An 18,866-nucleotide genomic window follows, 5' to 3' on the forward strand; every position below is an offset into this window, starting at 1 on the left:
TCTTCAAGACCTGCTCTCCAGGTACCAGGGGAACAGCGGGAGCATATTGGTTGTAAGTCTTCTCCTGTCTTTCTCTTGCTTGACAGAGACTTCGCTCAACGCTCTCCTGTACTTTCCGGTACTGCTGCTGCCTCTCTGTGTCCCAGTCTGCTTCTGATGAAGTGTCCTCGGGTGTCAGGACTCCCATATCCAGATCAACAGGCAGCTTACCAGGTCTTGCTCTCATTAGGTAAGCCGGGGTACAGTTGGTAGAACCTACAGGGATGTGGTTATATAGGTCCACCAGATCAGGCAGTTTCTCAGGCCACAGACTGCGTTCTTCCAGGGGCAATGTTTTCAAAAGGTCTATCACCACCTGGTTCATTTTCTCACAGAGTCCATTGGTTTGTGGATGATAGGGTGTTGTTCTTATCTTCCGGCAGCCATACAGAGTGCAGAACTCCTGGAAGACCTCCGCTTCAAAGGCAGGTCCCTGGTCCGTCAGCACCTGCTCTGGGTATCCGTGTGGACGGCAGAAGTGCTGCTGGAAGGCTCTAGCTGCTGTTTGAGCCGTTAAGTCCTTGACGGGGACGACAACCAAGAACCGGGAGTAGTGATCCACGATGGTTAACGCATAGACGTAGCCACTTCTGCTGGGGGTCAGTTTTACATGATCCAAGGCTACCAGTTCCAACGGCTGCTTGGTGACGATGGACTGCAGGGGAGTCTTCTGGCTAGCACGGTCCTTCCTTCTTAGGTTGCATGGGCCACAGTCTCTGCACCACCTCTCGATGGTTCCTCTCATGCCTACCCAGTGGAACCGCCTGCGCAGCAGGAACTCCAGCTTCTTCCATCCGAAGTGCCCAGCTCCGTCATGGTATGCCTCCAGTACCATAGCCGCGTCTCTTCTCGGCACCACCACTTGCCAGATCAGTTCATGCGTCCGGGAGTTAACCATTCTGCGGCACAACTTCCCCCTGTAAAGGAACAGTCGACTCTTCTCAACCAACAGTTGCTTGGTCTCCTCCGGAGCGTCTAGGTCAAGGCGGGCATCTGGCTGAGTCAGCATCTCCTTCACCAGTCGGACAGCAGGGTCACTGTCCTGCGCTTCCGCCCAGTTGTAATGAGGTAAGGGGTTAAACGTAGCGGATTGCTTACCCCTTACACGGTGGGAATACTGGATAGTCCCATGACGGTGGAACGCGGGGAGTTCAACTTCTTCCAGTTCCTCTGGATCTTCCCCTACGTCCGGTAGGTTTGGCATTCTGGACAAGGCATCCGCGTTGATATTGGAGCGTCCTGCCCGGTATTTGATCGTAAATTCATAGTTGGACAGACGGGCCATCCATCTCTGCTCCAGGGCACCGAGTCTTGCAGTGTCCAGATGTGTCAACGGGTTGTTATCCGTGTACACGGTGAACCGGGAAGAGGCGAGGTAGTGCCTAAAGCGTTCGGTAACTGCCCACACCACTGCCAGGAACTCTAGCTTGAATGAGCTGTAATTCTCAGGGTTTCTTTCGGTGGGTCGTAGTTTTCGGCTGGCGTAAGCAATTACCCGTTCTTTCCCCTGCTGGATCTGGGACAGTACAGCTCCTAGCCCGATGTTACTTGCGTCGGTGTAGAGGATAAAGGGCTGGCTGTAATCAGGGTACGCCAGGATTTCATCCCCCGTGAGGGCCATCTTCAGCTGGCGGAAGGACTCTTCTTCCAGCTTCTCCCATCTGAAGGGCGGCTTCTGGTTCTTGGCCTTCCTGGACTGGCCTATCAGGAGGTCCTGCATAGGAGCTGCCTTTTTGGTGAAACCGGGGATGAATCTTCGGTAGTAGCCTACCAACCCGAGGAACTGCCGCACTTCCTTTACGCTGGAGGGTCTTGGCCATTCCTTAATCGCGGTGATCTTATCAGGGTCGGGAGCCACTCCGTCAGCACTCACCACGTGTCCCAGGTACTGCACTTTTGGTTTTAGCAGGTGACACTTCGACGGTTTCACCTTCAGACCGTAGTTTGCCAGGGCTTCAAACACTTCCGCCAGGTGTTTCAGGTGGTCCTCGTAGGTTTTGGAATAAACTATAACATCATCCAGGTACAGCAGGACCGTCTCAAAGTTCCGGTGTCCCAGACAGCATTCCATCAATCGTTGGAAGGTTCCTGGTGCGTTGCAGAGTCCGAACGGCATGCAGGTAAACTCGCTAAGTCCCATCGGGGTGGTGAATGCGGTCTTCTCCCGGTCCGCCTCTGCTACAGGAACCTGCCAGTACCCGCTAGTGAGATCTAAAGTGGAGAAGAAGTTAGCAGATTTTAAAGCAGCCAAAGACTCCTCTATCCTTGGTAAGGGGTACGCATCTTTGTGTGTGATACGGTTGATTTTCCGGTAATCTACACACATTCTCATGGTGTTGTCCTTCTTTTTAACCAAGACTAGTGGAGCTGCCCAGGGGCTACAGCTATCCCTGATTACTCCAGCCTCCTTCATGTCTCTAAGCATCCCCTTGGCGTGTTGGTAGTGTGCAGGGGGTACGGGTCGGTATCTCTCCTTTATGGGAGGATGGTCTCCCGTGGGGATGTGGTGTTCTACCCCCTTTACTCGCCCGAAGTCTAACGGGTGTTTACTAAACACTCTCTCGTACTCTTGAACCACCCGATAGACTCCCTGTTTCTGGTGTGAGGGAGTGGAGTCAGTACCCAAATGTAGTTGCTGACACCAGTCCTCCATTTGTTGCTTAGAGCCGTTACCTTCCTCTGGTTGAGATGGAGGCAAGGGTTCCACGGCCTGTACAGAATTCTGGTTTATGGTGAACAATTTGGCTAGCGTGGCATACCGGGGCAGGTGTACTTCTCTCTCCCCGATATTTATGATGCGAACGGGCACCCTCCCATGGCGTACATCGACCACCCCCCGTGCTGTCAAAATGGTGGGCCTACTGTCTGAGTAGACTGGTTCTACCATTGCCTGGTAATCTCTACCTCTCAGACCAATAGCTGCCCGGCACCAAATCATCATTTCACTTTTCGGGGGCATGGCAATAGGGAAAGGGTCACACATTCTCACGCTTCCTATCTCACCACCGGAGAGTTCCACCTGTTGCCGCCGCATCAGTGCCCGGATCTCTTTTTGGAGCACTCGCTGCTGGCCGGAGCTGGCGTTCTTGGCAACCTGCTGTAAAATGAAAATCACCTCTGCAAGACAATTTTCAATCACATTAGTTCCTAGAGTTATCTTTGGGTGACTCTCGCGCTTGTCAATGTCTACAATGATCAGTCCCTGTGCTGCCAGTTCGACTCTACCGATTTTAATGGTCATCTCTTTAAATCCGATCTGTGGCACGGGCTGACCATTGCTGGCAATGATACTCAAGTCGTCGTCAGGGTAGCGGGTTATATCCGAGTCATTCCAGTACTGCTTGAAGAGCACGTACGGGATGGTGGTGACCTGTGACCCGGTGTCTAGTAGGGCACTCATAGGAATGCCATCCAGTACCACAGGCAAGACTGGACGTCCTCCCACTTATTTGTCACGCCAGTTCGATGGGCCTGGTGATCTTATTCCTAGGGGTTGGCCCTCTACCCCAGGTTGTGCCAGTTTAAAGGACAGTACCTTGCCATATGTCCGGGTTGATTGCAGCGGCGGCAGATGGGTTGTCCGTCCTCGTTGTATCGGTCGCTGGGTCTTCCTCTGGCCGGTGGGGTCCTCCTTGGTCGACGCCACGGGATGTCCTCCGGTCCGGATGCCAGCTGGATCTTCCCTGGAGCAGAAACCTGTAAAGACTGCACAGTTCGGGTTAGCGCAGCAACGCTTTTAGCTAGCTCTTGGACCTGATGGTGCAGGTCTGGAGCCGGGTCATTGTTCAAAGCCTGCGCGTCAGCTCCCACAGGCCCTGCCGACAAGGGCGCCGCCTCCTGGTGGTAAGCGGTAGTAGGGCGCCTGTGGGTCACCACGCCACCCGGTGCCGGTTCTCGGAGCACCCGGATGGCTCTGTCCTTGAACTGTGCAAAGTCCAGATTAGGATCCTGTAAGGCCATTGCCCGCAACTGGGTTCGGTGGGCATTGCAATATAGTCCCTCTATAAATTGTTCGGTCAACAGCCTGTCCTCGTTTCCCACGCCGTCAGGGTCGGTCTGCTTAATGGCTCTCAGGGCCTCTTGTAGGTTTAGTGCATAGTCCCTTATATTCTCATGTGCTCGCTGTTTGCACCCGTAGAATCTAAGCTTAATCTCGGCTGAGGTGCGGGTATCAAAGTTGTCCTTCAGCCGGGTTAATATCCCTGCGACAGTCCTCCTCCCAGGTGGCCAGGACTTTACCTCCCTTTGGGCTGCCCCGGTTAGTTGGGCCACCAGGATGCTCACTTTTTGCTCTTCTGTGAGGGGGTACACCTGGAAGAGGCTATCCAGCTTTTCTCTAAAGTCATTCAGGGTATGTGACTCCCCTGAGTACTGGGGTAGCCAGGCTGCCCCCGGGATATAGGGCATGGTGAAAGGCATGACCGCAGCAGCGGCGGCGCTGGCGGTGGCTGTGGCAGTGAAGCTCTCCTCCGTATCCGACATCCTCCTCCCCCCTAGTGGACCGTGGCCTACCTTGCGATGATCCTCTTCCGTAGGCCGCGGCTCCGCAGTGGATCGTCAGGGTTGAGGACCTTCCGTCGCGCTCCTGTGACATCGGCGTCTGCTGGGCTCCTTCCAGGACCTTACGCAACGTCCGGACGTGAGGCGGAGCTTCAGTTCTCGCGCGCTTTCGGAGTCCACGCCCCTCTTCTTCCCGCGCGGCGTCTTCAAGATGGCGTCCAACGGCGGGAAAACTCCACGGATGGCGGGAAGAAGGCAGAAGATGGCGCCGGATGGCGGGAAAACTTCACGGATGGCGGGAAGAAGGCAGAAGATGGCGCCGGATGGCGGGAATCTTCACCACAGGTAAGTTTAACAGTCTTCTTTCAGGCACGCAGTACCCGGTGGTTGCGGGCACGGAATCCTGCCGACTACGCCAAAGTTGACGCGCCTCTGGGCCTGAGTCGCGCAGCGTTGCGCACGCGGGAGCCTACCCGGAGCCGGATCTGATAGGGGTAGTAGTCTCGTGGCGGTGACCCGGTCCGTGCCCAGGGAGTCAAGCTGAGTGGCAGAGTTTAGCAGAAGATGGTACCGTGTTCGACTACGCCACCCGTTGAATGCGGCTATGAGGCCGCCGCTGCAGGGCAGACCGCTGAGGCCGGTGGTACGATTGTGCAGCGTAGATGGTATAACCCCCAATGGGAGGGGTATGGCCTCAGGGCAGCCGACGTGTTTGAAGGGGGTAGCAGAATAGCATGCAGGTAGCAGGAACCACTCAGAGACGGTGCGGTGTAGTTCAGGGTCTTTACTGATGACAAAGGTAGACCCTCCCGGAGTACTGGCTAGCGATCGGGGCCTGGTCAGTCCGTGAGCATATGGGATCTCCCCTGGCCAGGCGGAGTTGTAGGCCTCCCCAACTAATTGTACTCTTCTGGCTACCTTGCTAGAGGCGGGTAAAAGTAGCCCACGTCCCTGAGTGTACCGTGTGGTGCTCACCCGTATGGCCGGTGACTCGGGGCCTTCTGGTAGCTTCCGCTCCACGACGGCGGTGCTGGTCCCTTGCGTGTGACCGTGCCTTTGGGTTTCTTGGCCAGAGGACCTGAAATCCCCTGCCGGTCGGTTTCTGCTGCTGGGTAAGGATTAGTCCCCACAGCCTCGGACTCCGGGTCCGGTGAGAACTCTTCAATCAGGGCGAGCTCTACAGCTTCCAGCCCCTGACTCCTTTTAGCACTGCTCTCACTGAGCTCCTGATCTTTCTTTCCTATAGCTGCTCCTCTCCAGACCAGACTATGTCTCTGTCTGGGACTCTTCTTCTCCTCTTTCTCTCTAACCCTGCCTCAGCCCCAGTCTTATATAGGGGAAGTTCTTCCCCTCCCAGGACTGGGCAGGAGGTGTGGCATGCATAGGATTCCTGGCCAGGAGACCTCCCACCTGCTCTCAGACGTAATATTGCTATCACTGTGGAAACCAGACCCCTGGGGTGCCACATTTTTATATAACAAATTATCTCTTGTAATATTCTTGGCCCTGTTATACCCTCGTCTAATAGTTCCATGTCCATACCCTCTATCTCTGAATCTCATATATAGGTCAGCAGCTTGAATTTCAAAGTTTTCTTCCGTAGAACAGATCCTTTTAGCTCTAAGATATTGACTAGTTGGTATGCTCTGAATGGTTGAGGGCAGATGCGAGGAGCTGGCATGTAAGATGGAATTGGTCGAAGTCGGTTTCCGAAAGATATCTGTAATAATCAGTCCATCTGTGGTTACCTGTAAGTCAACATCAAGAAAATTCACATGTAGACCACTGGTATATGTTAATTTTATGTTGACATCATTTTTGTTTAGGTTCATCATAAACGCTTCAAGCTCCTCACATGTGCCACCCCACATGAAGAGTACATCATCTATATACCGCATCCAGTTGTGGGCTTTGTCTGAGCCCACAACTGGAGCGTATTGTAGGACCTCCCTCTCCCATGCTCCCATAAAGAGATTAGCATATGAGGGGGTACATGCTGCCCCCATAGCTGTCCCTTGTGTTTGGACATAGATCAGCTCATTAAATATGAAGCAGTTGTGCTTTAGGACAAATTCCAACAGAATCATAATAAAGTTCTATCAGAGATGCATCCAGATTGCTGTCAATAAGAAACCAATGTACAGCCTTTAATCCATCTGCATGTTTTATAGATGTATACAGTGTTTCAACATCGGCTACAACTAAGACCATTCCATCATCAAGGTGGATCTGGTCAAGTCGTCTCAATGCCAATGTAGTGTCCTGAATATAGGACGGTAAAGTTGAAACAATCGGTTTTAGGAAATAGTCAATCATCTGGCATACTGTTTCGCACAGACCACCATTACCCAAAATTATGGGACGTCCAGGGGGGTCTGTCAAGTGTTTATGTAATTTAGGGATCAGGTAAAAGGTTGGATGCTTCGGTCTCATTGTAGCTATTTTATCTAGAAATTTCTTGGGAATGACGTTGTTCTCAAAGGCTTTTTGTAGTATATCTATTAGTTCCTGCTGGAATCTAAGGAGTGGGTTACAAGATAATTTTTATAGCAGTTCTTATCCAATAATAATTTATAGGCTTTCTTTTCATAAAGCTCGCAAGGCCATATAACCAAATTACCTCCTTTGTCCGCCATTTTAAAAACGTCACTCCAAGATTGCATTTCCTTTAGCGCTAATTCTTCCTGTCCGCCAGCTTTTGCTAACTTCTTTTGGCTTAACTTCTCCACATCTGCTGAGACCAATTTTACAAATGTATCCACCGAAGGGCAAGATGTTATGCTGTTTTTTTTTTTTGATTTATTAAAGAGGTACATGGGAAATGCACTTACCACAGTGCTATTGCAGCACCCTGAGGATTCGGCTGCTACAGGGGTATTGCACCTCAACCCAGAGGTGTGGTATTCCACTCCCGGGTAAGGATGGAGTATGGAACTGAGCTAGTAGGCTGCATGCACTACATACATCCCATTTCCGGGGGACAGAACAACGGTACTCCCACCAGTATATGTGCAGGTATGACAGCGTCTGTCCCTGGCTGGAGTGGGAGGGGGGTGGAACATCCCAGTAGTGTAGGGGCAGATAGGGGGAGTAGTCTGGGTAAATGTAGGAGCTCATTGGGTGCTGGTCACCTGGGCTCACACATAGAGGGAGTATATAAGGTGGGCACCATCTTAGGACAGGGTCAGTCAGTCAGTCAGAGAGAGAGAGCCTGCAGTGAAGCAGAGGAGAAGGAAGAGAGACCCAGAGGTGCAGGATGAGAAGGGACCCCAAGAGCCTGTATGAGAGCTGATAAGGGTGAAGGGTCGGCAAAAGGGTACCGGATCCTAAGCTGGCAGAGGCTAAAGCACACCTTAGCCAGGAACCGGAGGTCGTGGGCAGGATCTGCCACGACCCTCACCAAATCCACCAGGAAGGCACACCACGAATAGGGCCAGGGAAGCCAGAGAAGGTTCAACCACTAAGAGGCCCGAGGGAGCTGGACAGAGGTGGATCCCTGGTGGGAACGGCCAGAAGAAGGGAGAGTCAGAAAGGAGCTCAGGACCATACTCAAGAATTACCCGGGAGTTGGCCGAGTCCAGGACCTGGTGGACGCAGCACGGCTAGGGTGGTCACTGATCTGCAGAGTGACCCGAGCAACACCAGTGAGTAAAAACCCTGAACTGCATTTCATGCCTCTGAGTCTCCTTGCTGCACCTTCACAACCACCATCCTCCACGTCTGACCCCCTGAGGCTATACCCCTCCCGTTGGGGGTTATACTACCACAGCTGCACACACACCACCAGCCTCAGCGGACCATCCTGCAGCGGCGGCCTTTTGACCGCAAACCAACGGGTGGCGTAGTCGACACAGAAACAACAACTACCAGGACTGCCGCACACTGAGTTTGACACCCTGGGCACGGACCGGGTCACAGCCACTCGGAGACTACAACCCCCATCTGATCCGGCTCCGGGTATCCCTAACAACATGGCCCAGGGGGCGCGTCAACTTTGGCGTAGTCGGCAGGATCACGTGCCCGCAACAACCGGGTACTGCGTGCCTGAAGAAAAGTTCATGTTTACCGTAAAAAGAAGTCTCCCGCCAATTCCAGAGGGTCCCCGCCATCGGACGCCATCTCGGATCAGTTCCCGCCATTTGCCCGTCATCTGCAGTCTTTTCCCGCCATCCGCAGAGTTTCCCGCCACTGGGAAGCGATTCCCGCCATCAGAAAAGATTTCCCGCCTTGGCAGAGCGGACGCCATTATGGGCGTGCCAAACGATGGCAAGAGGCCACCTCCCATCGTGGGCCAGGACCGAAAATGGCGCCAAAAGTGGAAACCGCCCCCACCAGCAGAGACTGTGATGATTGATATGTCCATCAGCGTGAGAGAACTGCCCCTGGAACTGGCAATCACAAAGTTGCCCCAGGACCGCCCTCAGGATGGGCGTAGACAGAACAAAAGAAAGAAGATGGGAGCAGCTTGGAGGAGTCTGGAGGAGAGTCCAGAGAGAACACACCCGGAGATGGAGGAAGAGTCAGGCAGCACCGACCCAGTGGTCAGGAGCCTGTTGCAGGTCGCCACTCCAGAAGGCCTGCTGGAGATCCTGGCGCAGCTCCCCGGAGATCGGGAGCGTGCACAGACCGCGCTGGAGGGCCTAGCACGAAGGATGGCCCGGGTGCAGCAGGAAACACTGGCGGAGTGGACCCGAGAGATGGCCCAGCAGGCTGGAGCCCGCCAGCGAAGCATGCCACCCGCAGCGAGGAGCAAATCCACCTCTGAGGACGGCGAAGGAGGGACGACGGCCGGAGACGACGCCGCGGAGGGAGCCGAAGAGATGAAGGCAGGTAATGGGGACGACCGCATCCCGTGCCCAGAAGCCATAAACCTGCCCGAGCTCCCCGTCGCAGAGCCCGAAGCCCCATTCACCGTTCCCGTAGCCGCTGCGTCATCGCTCCAAGCTAGGCCTCAAGCGGCCGGAGCCGCGGCCACGCCCCCTGTGACGTCACGCGCCTCAAATCAGAGTGCGACCAAGCAGGAAGCGCCACCGGCCTGGTCGCAGGGCCGAGTACCCCCGGGCGCAGCAGTACCAACAGCGCCCTATACCACAGCCGAGCCACCGGCCTGGTCGCTGGGCCAAGTAACCCCGGGCGCCGCCGTCTTCACGGTGCCCTTCACCTTCAGGGTGCCCCAGGCCTGGTCGCAAGGCCTGGTGAACCCGGGCGCCGCTACCACCACCGCGCCCTCAACGTCCACAGCGCCACACCTGGGTGAAGACCTGTTTGCCCAGCAGACATGCCTGGATGGGCAGCCCCCTGTGTGGCCACCGGAGTACCACCATCCCCGACTCCGGAAAGAAAGACCCCTGGATGAGCCCCTGATCCCGGTTCCGGCGCCCGCCAAGATCACCCCACTCTCGTTGGAGGAAGCGCAGTTTGCGTGGGACCCCACAGGAGAAGACCTCATCGGGTTCACCCAAGAGACCCGGGCGGCCGCAGCTGAGCGTGCGGAGAGCTGCCGGCAGCAGCTAGAGGTCTTTGACAGAGAAAGGAGAGAGAGGCGGGTCCGTGAGCAGCGGCTGCAAATAAAAAGTGCAGAACAAAAGAGCCGGACCAGGAGGAACCCCTGTGCAGCCCATGGTCCCCGTGCCACCGGGACTGTCATTAAATTCCAACTGCAGCACGGTTGGGGCTTCATTCGAGATCATCACACCCCCGGCGACGTCTTCGTGACCAGAGGAGATGTCGAGTCCCACCTACCGGAGGGACACAGAGGTCGTGACCTATACCTGGGTGATGAGGTCACCTTCACCCGGCATCAGTGCGCCAAGGGCCCGTATGCCCTGCATGTGCATAGACTGACTGAGGAGGAGCTACGGGGTGAGGAGGATCAAGAGGACCCGGACGGGTCTAAAGATTACCCTCAGCCAAGAGCACACCGCCACTGATGAACTGTAAATAGAATATGTATATAGTTACCCGTGTGGGTATAAGAACTGCTGCTAAATTAAATATGTTCCCCGTTGGGACAAGTGTGAACTGTACCCGTGTGTCCCTATCCCCTAACAGGCTGAGGACTGTGAACAGCCATTCCTGTTCCCCACTGGTCGAGGACTGAGAGCGGCCATATTCCCCTTGTACATAGTTGCGCTTTCTAAGGCGCCCCCTACCGGTTTTATAGGAAACTGTTGTTTTTCTACCAGAGACTGTGGCACTTTACCCGGTCACAAGTTGCACCGTGGCCGGAGGAACAAGAAAAAGTTTATACTGCTGAAAGTGTTTATATGTTTTATATGTTGATGTTTTTTAAAAAAATTGTATGTTTTTGGATGTTTATTCTTTTACAGCCCGAGGACGTGCTGTGATTTACCAGGGGGGAATGTAGCACCCTGAGGATTCGGCTGCTACAGGGGTATTGCACCTCAACCCAGAGGTGTGGTATTCCACTCCCGGGTAAGGATGGAGTATGGAACTGAGCTAGTAGGCTGCATGCACTACATACATCCCATTTCCGGGGGACAGAACAACGGTACTCCCACCAGTATATGTGCAGGTACGACAGCGTCTGTCCCTGGCTGGAGTGGGAGGGGGGTGGAACATCCCAGTAGTGTAGGGGCAGATAGGGGGAGTAGTCTGGGTAAATGTAGGAGCTCATTGGGTGCTGGTCACCTGGGCTCACACATAGAGGGAGTATATAAGGTGGGCACCATCTTAGGACAGGGTCAGTCAGTCAGTCAGAGAGAGCCTGCAGTGAAGCAGAGGAGAAGGAAGAGAGACCCAGAGGCGCAGGACGAGAAGGGACCCCAAGAGCCTGTATGAGAGCTGATAAGGGTGAAGGGTCGGCAAAAGGGTACCGGATCCTAAGCTGGCAGAGGCTAAAGCACACCTTAGCCAGGAACCGGAGGTCATGGGCAGGATCTGCCACGACCCTCACCAAATCCACCAGGAAGGCACACCACGAATAGGGCCAGGGAAGCCAGAGAAGGTTCAACCACTAAGAGGCCCGAGGGAGCTGGACAGAGGTGCATCCCTGGTGGGAACAGCCAGAAGAAGGGAGAGTCAGAAAGGAGCTCAGGACCATACTCAAGAATTACCCGGGAGTTGGCCGAGTCCAGGACCTGGTGGACGCAGCACGGCTAGGGTGGTCACTGATCTGCAGAGTGACCCGAGCAACACCAGTGAGTAAAAACCCTGAACTGCATTTCATGCCTCTGAGTCTCCTTGCTGCACCTTCACAACCACCATCCTCCACGTCTGACCCCCTGAGGCTATACCCCTCCCGTTGGGGGTTATACTACCACAGCTGCACACACACCACCAGCCTCAGCGGACCATCCTGCAGCGGCGGCCTTTTGACCGCAAACCAACGGGTGGCGTAGTCGACACAGAAACAACAACTACCAGGACTGCGCAACACTGAGTTTGACACCCTGGACACGGACCGGGTCACAGCCACTCGGAGACTACAACCCCCATCTGATCCGGCTCCAGGTATCCCTAACAACATGGCCCAGGGGGCGCGTCACTATCATCGCCCAAGGGGCCTGATTCCTCGGCTAAGGATTCTAAAATGGCTATTGCTGCTTTTTCCTCTTCTGTATCAAGTTTTGGACCAGTGTGTCACCCTGGCCTGGATGCCACAAGTGTAATTAAAGCTGTGTCTGAGAGCAAGGGGGAGGTTCTCTAGTCAGGGGAACATTAGCATGCAATGCCTCCTGTCTCAGGCCAGTAGGGGGAGCTGGCTGCCCCTATAAAAGCTGGTGCTGGGGGCAGGGTTAGGGAGAACTGGACGACCTGCCTCAGCACTGAGAGGTGTCCCAGAGCAGGGACAGAAAGTTGCATTGTAACCTAAGAGGAAGTGTGGCAGGAGAAGAGCCACAAGCCAGAGACAAGAGGCGCAGTGAGCCTGTCTTGGCAGAGAAAAGACTTACTTTACCAGACTTTGGTGTCTGAGGCTGGGAGGATTCTACATCCCCCAGCAGAGAACCAGTCCGCAAGGGACTGTATATTCCTTGGCCTATGAAGCCTGAAGGCCCTGCCACAACCGAAGGGACCAGTAAAGCCGTACAAGGCTGGGAGCAGAAAGGAACCCACGTCGCAGGCCATACAGGCGAGAATAAACGGAAAGCTCGGAAACGTGGGCTGTTACCCTATCAGGAGGAGATAGCCAGAAGGAGCGCAGAAAGCACGGTAGGCCTACACCCTCACCCTGACCAGGGCCAATTTCCCTGTTGCTCTCAGACATCCAGGTCCCCTCCTAGCTGGGACTGTTTGTGGGTCAGTTTACCTGTTTAGTAAAGACCCTGGACTGCAACCTGTTGTCTATGTGCTCCTTGCTCCTCCAGCACTATCAGCACTGGGACTCTCACTACCATCACTCCCACCATCCACTATACTGCCCTGGGGCCGCACTCTTCCCGTGGGGAGTAACAATACCCTAGCTGCACACCTCATCAGCCCCAGCGGTCTGCATGCAGCGGCGGTTCCTAATAACCGCAATCCACGGGTGGCGTAGTCGGACATTATCAATAACACATAACGGACTACCACTGGCCTGACCACCCTGAGCCACGGAACCGGGTTGCCACTACTACTCCCATCGTTTTCCTAATTGCCCGGATCCGAGTGCCCCACGGCCCAGTGGGCGAGTCAGCTTTGGCGTAGTCGGCAGGATTTCGTGCCCGCAACCACCGGGTACTGCGTGCCTGAAAAAGACTTTTGTAACTTACCTGTGGCGAAGTTTCCCGCCGTCCGGAGTCGTTTCCCGCCATCCGGAGCCGATTCCCGCCATCAGACGCCATCTTGGACCGTTTCCCACCGTCTTCTGCCGTCTTCCCGCCATCCGCAGCTGCTTCCCGCCATCGGACGCCATCTTCAGGACGGCGCGCGGGAAGAAGAGGGGCGTGGACGTCAAAACTGCGTGAGATCCGAAGCTCCGCCCCAAGCACCGACGCTGCGCAAGGTCCTGGAAGGGAGAGAGAGCGACGCTGACGTCATCAGGACGTGACGCCAGGTCCTCGTCCATAGCAGCAGCAGCGGAGCCGCGGCCTACAGAAGAGGATCGTCGGAAGGTAGGCCACGCTTAACTAGGGGGGAGGAAGATGTCGGACACAGAGGCGCCCACTACCACCAATGCAACTGCAGCAGCGGTGATGCCCTTTTCCCTGCCCTACATCCCTGGAGCTGCCTGGCTGCCCAAGTACTCAGGGGAGCCCCATGCCCTAACTGACTTCAAGGAAAGGCTGTACAGTTTGTTCCAAGTTTACCCCCTGACAGAGGAACAGAGGATTAGCATACTAACGGGGCAGTTAACTGGCGCAGCCCAAAGGGAGGTAAAATCATGGCCCACTGAGGAGAAAAGGACTGTGAAGGGTATTCTGGCCCTGCTGCGGGGTACCTTTGACACACGTACCTCCGCTGAGATTAAAATGAGGTTCTATGGATGTAAGCAGCGGGCACAGGACAGCATCAGAGACTATGCCCTAAATTTGCAGGAAGCCCTAAGGGCCATCTAACAAACTGACCCTGGCAGCGTGCAGGAAACGGATAAGTTACTAACAATTCATAGAAGGACTGCTGTCTAGCGCCCACAGGGCCCAACTGCGCCTCATGTTCTTTCAGAACCCTGATCTGACCTTTGCCCAATTTAAGGACAGGGCCATAAGGGTGCTCCGTGAATCCGCAACCAGTGGCGCTATAAACCCCCGGCGCCCTGCTCTCACCTACCACCAGGAGGCGGCGCCCTCCTCTATGGACCCCGTGGGGGCTGATGCACGGGCCCTGAACCAAGCCCCGTCGAAAGATCTGCACCACCAAGTCCAGGAGCTGACCAGGAGCGTCGCAGCGTTGACCAGGACTGTCCAAGCGTTACAAGTGGACCCATCAAGACCCATCGAGCTGGCTTCAAGTCCGGAGGATGTCCCATGGCGTCGACAGAGGAGGATCCCGTCGTTCCGAGGGAGGCCCACAGACCGCTACGCAGAGGATGGACAGCCCATTTGCCGTCGATGCAACCAGCCCGGACACATTTCCAGGTACTGTAATTTAAACGGGTCCAACCTGGGGCAGAGGGCCAACCCCCAGGCATAAGATCACCAGGCCCTTATAATTGGCGTGATAAGTACGTTGGGGGGCGCCCGGTTTTACCCGTGGTGCTGGACGGTATCCCCATGAGCGCCTTGCTGGATACTGGGTCGCAAGTAGTGTTGAGGCACCCCCGTAGTGTTCGGGTTCGGTTCGGTTCGTCGAACACCGGGATGTTCGAGGAACTGTTCGTCGAACTGTTCGTCGAACACCTTAGAACACCGTCGAACACCGTTAAAACCAATGGCAGGCAAACAAAAACACATAGAAACACATAGAAAACACCTTCAAAGGTGTCCAAAAGCTGACAAACTGCTCAGAAGACGCTCTCTTTAAAAAAGCCGGCCGGCAATTCAGCAGCGGCATACACCGGTACCCGACAATTTAGACAAGAAGGAATAGAGCTTCACACATAGATTAGATAGATAGAAACATGTCAGTCACACATATAAGAAGCACAGTGACAGTGTTGCTTACTGTACTTGTCATTTAGTGTAAAGGATTTATTTAAAAAAATAATAGTGTTTTCATGCACCGTCTCTTTAAAAAAGCCAGCCGGCAATTCAGCAGCGGTACCCGACAATTTATAACAGAAAGAATAGAGCATCACACATAGATAGATATAAACATGCCAATCACATACAGTGCCTACAAGTAGTATTCAACCCCCTGCAGATTTAGCTGGTTGACACATGCGGAATTAACTTGGCATTGTGACATTTGTACTGTAGATCAGACTGGAAGTGGGAAATACACTGCAGCAAATTTTGTTTTTGTTTTTTTTATTTTTTTTTTAAAAACTTTAAAAGTTAATTCAGAGTGTCATTTATTATTCAACCCCTCAAACCACAAGAATTCTGTTTGGTCCCCCTAAAGTATTAAGAAGTAGTTCAGGCACCAAGAATAATGAGCTTCACATGTGTGGATTAAAGATCTCTTTTGCCAGCCTTTTCTGACTATTTAAGACCCTCCCCAAACTTGTGAACAGCACTCAGACATGGTCAACATGGGAAAGACAAAGGAGCATTCCAAGGCCATCAGAGACAAGATCGTGGAGGGTCACAAGGCTGGCAAGGGGTACAAAACCCTTTCCAAGGAGTTGGGCTTACCTGTCTCCACTGTTGGGAGCATCATCCGTAAGTGGAAGGCTTATGGAACTACTGTTAACCTTCCACGGCCTGGACAGCCTTTGAAAGTGTCCTCCCGTGCCGAGGCCAGGCTTGTCCGAAGAGTCAAGGCTAACCCAAGGACAACAAGGAAGGAGCTCCGGGAAGATCTCATGGCAGTGGGGACATTGGTTTCAGTCAATACCATAAGTAACGTACTCCACCGCAATGGTCTCTGTTCCAGACGAGCCTGTATGGTACCTTTACTTTCAAAGCGTCATGTCAAGGCTCGTCTACAGTTTGCTCATGATCACTTGGAGGACTCTGAGACAGACTGGTTCAAGGTTCTATGGTCTGATGAGACCAAGATCGAGATCTTTGGTGCCAACCACACACGTGACGTTTGGAGACTGGATAGCACTGCATACGACCCCAAGAATACCATCACTACAGTCAAGCATGGTGGTGGCAGCATCATGCTGTGGGGCTGTTTCTCAGCCAAGGGGCCTGGCCATCTGGTCCGCATCCAAGGGAAGATGGATAGCACGGCCTACCTGGAGATTTTGGCCAAGAACCTCCGCTCCTCCATCAAGGATGTTAAGATGGGTCGTAATTTCATCTTCCAACAAGACAACGACCCAAAGCACACAGCCAAGAAAACCAAGGCCTGGTTCAAGAGGGAAAAAGTCAAGGTGTTGGAGTGGCCTAGTCAGTCTCCTGACCTTAACCCAATTGAAAACTTGTGGAAGGAGCTCAAGAATAAAGTCCACATGAGACACCCAAAGAACCTAGATAACTTGGAGAAGATCTGCATGGAGGAGTGGGCCAAGATAACTCCACAGACCTGTGCCGGCCTGATCAGGTCTTAGAAAAGACGATTATTAGCTGTAATTGCAAACAAGGGTTATTCCACAAAATATTAAACATAGGGGTTGAATAATAATTGACCCACACTTTTATGTTTAAAATTTAATAAAATTCAACTGAGCAACATAACTTTTTGGTTTGTAAGATTTATGCTTCTGTTCATAAAACCTACTCTCGTATGCAGTTTGAAGGCTCTAACTTATTTGCATCTTATCAAACCAGCTAAATCTGCAGGGGGTTGAATACTACTTGTAGGCACTGTATATAATAAGTACAGTGATAGTGTTGGTTACTGTACTTGTCATTTAGTGTAAAGGATTTATTTAAAAAAATAATAGTGTTTTCATGCACCGTCTCTTTAAAAAAGCCGGCCGGCAATTCAGCATCTGTACCCGACAATTTAGAACAGAAAGATAGAGCATCACACATAGATTAGATCGATAGAAACATGTCAGTCACATATATAAGAAGTACAGTGACAGTGTTGATTACTGTACTTGTCATTTAGTGTTAAAATAAAGGATTTATTAAAAAAAAAATTGGCGTGGGGGTCCCCTTAGTTTTAGTCTCTAGCGGAGGTTAAGCAGACGGCTGGGGCAGATGTTTGAAGCCTGGGAAGGGGGTAATACCCACGGAGCTTCCCAGACTACTAATATCAGCCCCCAGCTGAATACCTAGCCTTTACTAGCTATTAAAATGGGGGACCCCCCCCAAAAAATGACGTGGGGTCCCCCCTATTTTAATAGCTAGCAAAGGCTAGGCAGACAGCTGGGGGCTGATATTAATAGCCCAGGAAGGGTACCATGAATATTGGCCCCCTCCCAGGCTAGAAACACCAGCCGTCAGCCGCCCCAGAAATGGCGCATCCATAGGATGCGCCAATTCTGGCACTTAGCCTCGCTCTTCCCACTGCCCTGTATCGGTGGCAGTGGGGTAATAGGGCTGGGGTTGATGTCAGCTTATAATGCCAGCTGACATCAAGCCCAGGTTAGTAATGGAGAGACGTCTATAAGACACCCCCATTACTAACCCCATAGTCAAAGTTAAAAAAAAAAACACAAACACCCACAATAAAGTCCTTTAATTGAAATAAACACACAATTCTTTATTGTTCTAAATTAAACCATACTTACCATCACGCCCATTCCAGCTGAAGCCAACGATCTCCTGCAATAAAAGTAAAATAATAAAGCAACATCATCCTTACCTTTCCATGGTTCCCAGGACAGCTTCAGCTCTGCAACATCGAGATGACAGGCTGGACCGCAGCAGAACGCTGCCATCCAGCCTGTCATCCCGCAGACACTGAGAAGCGCAGGCATGCTTCCGCTCCTCAGTGTCTCTCTGTGACGGCATAAAGATGAGCCGAGGTCATGTCCAATGAACTCGGCTCACCTCATGCACGTCACTGACAGCGTGGGAGAATTCTCCTGCACTCAGCGCTTCAGCGTGAGAATTTTCCCACGCTGTCAGTGACGTGCATGAGGTGAGCTCTTGTCCAATGAACTCAGCTCACCTCATGTACGTCACTGACAGCGTGGGAGAATTCTCACGCTGAAGCGCTGAGTGCAGGAGAATTTTCCCACGCTGTCAGTGACGTGCATGAGGCTGATATTTAAATTTGGCGCACAAATCGGTGATTGGTCGCGGGCAGCGTCCGCGACCAATCAGCACGGTAGTGTTTAACTTTGGCGGCAAGATCAGTGATTGGTCGCGCGCCAAGACCGCGACCAATCACCGATTTGGGCGCCACATTTAAATATCGGCCGCGACCAATCAGCACAGCGTTGTTTAAATGTGGATCCAAGATCGGTGATTGGTCGCGGCCGATATTTAAATTTGGCGCACAAATCTGTGATTGGTCGCGGGCAGCGTCCGCGACCAATCAGCACAGTAGTGTTTAACTTTGGCGGCAAGATCAGTGATTGGTCGCGGTCAAGACGGCGACCAATCACCGATTTGTGCCGCACATTTAAATAGCGGCCGCGACCAATTGGATGTCAGCGCCGCTCCCCGGTCCTCCCTTCACACCCTAGCCGCATGGATGTCAGCGGCGCTGCCTGTGCGGATACTTCCGCTGCGAGAACCCGGGACATGAGCGGGCGCTCGCAGCAGAAGTATCCCGACCCGCAGCGCCGCTCCCCGGTCCTCCCTTCACACCCTAGCCGCTGATGTCCCCACAGTATCCGCATGGTGTTACAAAGGTCCGGACATTTGTGTTAAAAATCGCTGATTGGTCGCTGGCGCTGCCCGCGACCAATCACCGATTTGGGCGCCAAATTTAAATAT

Source organism: Phyllobates terribilis, unplaced genomic scaffold, assembly GCF_046119375.1.
Source record: "Phyllobates terribilis strain yellow unplaced genomic scaffold, ASM4611937v1 Scaffold_7__3_contigs__length_470593459, whole genome shotgun sequence".
Lineage (NCBI taxonomy): Eukaryota > Metazoa > Chordata > Amphibia > Anura > Dendrobatidae > Phyllobates > Phyllobates terribilis.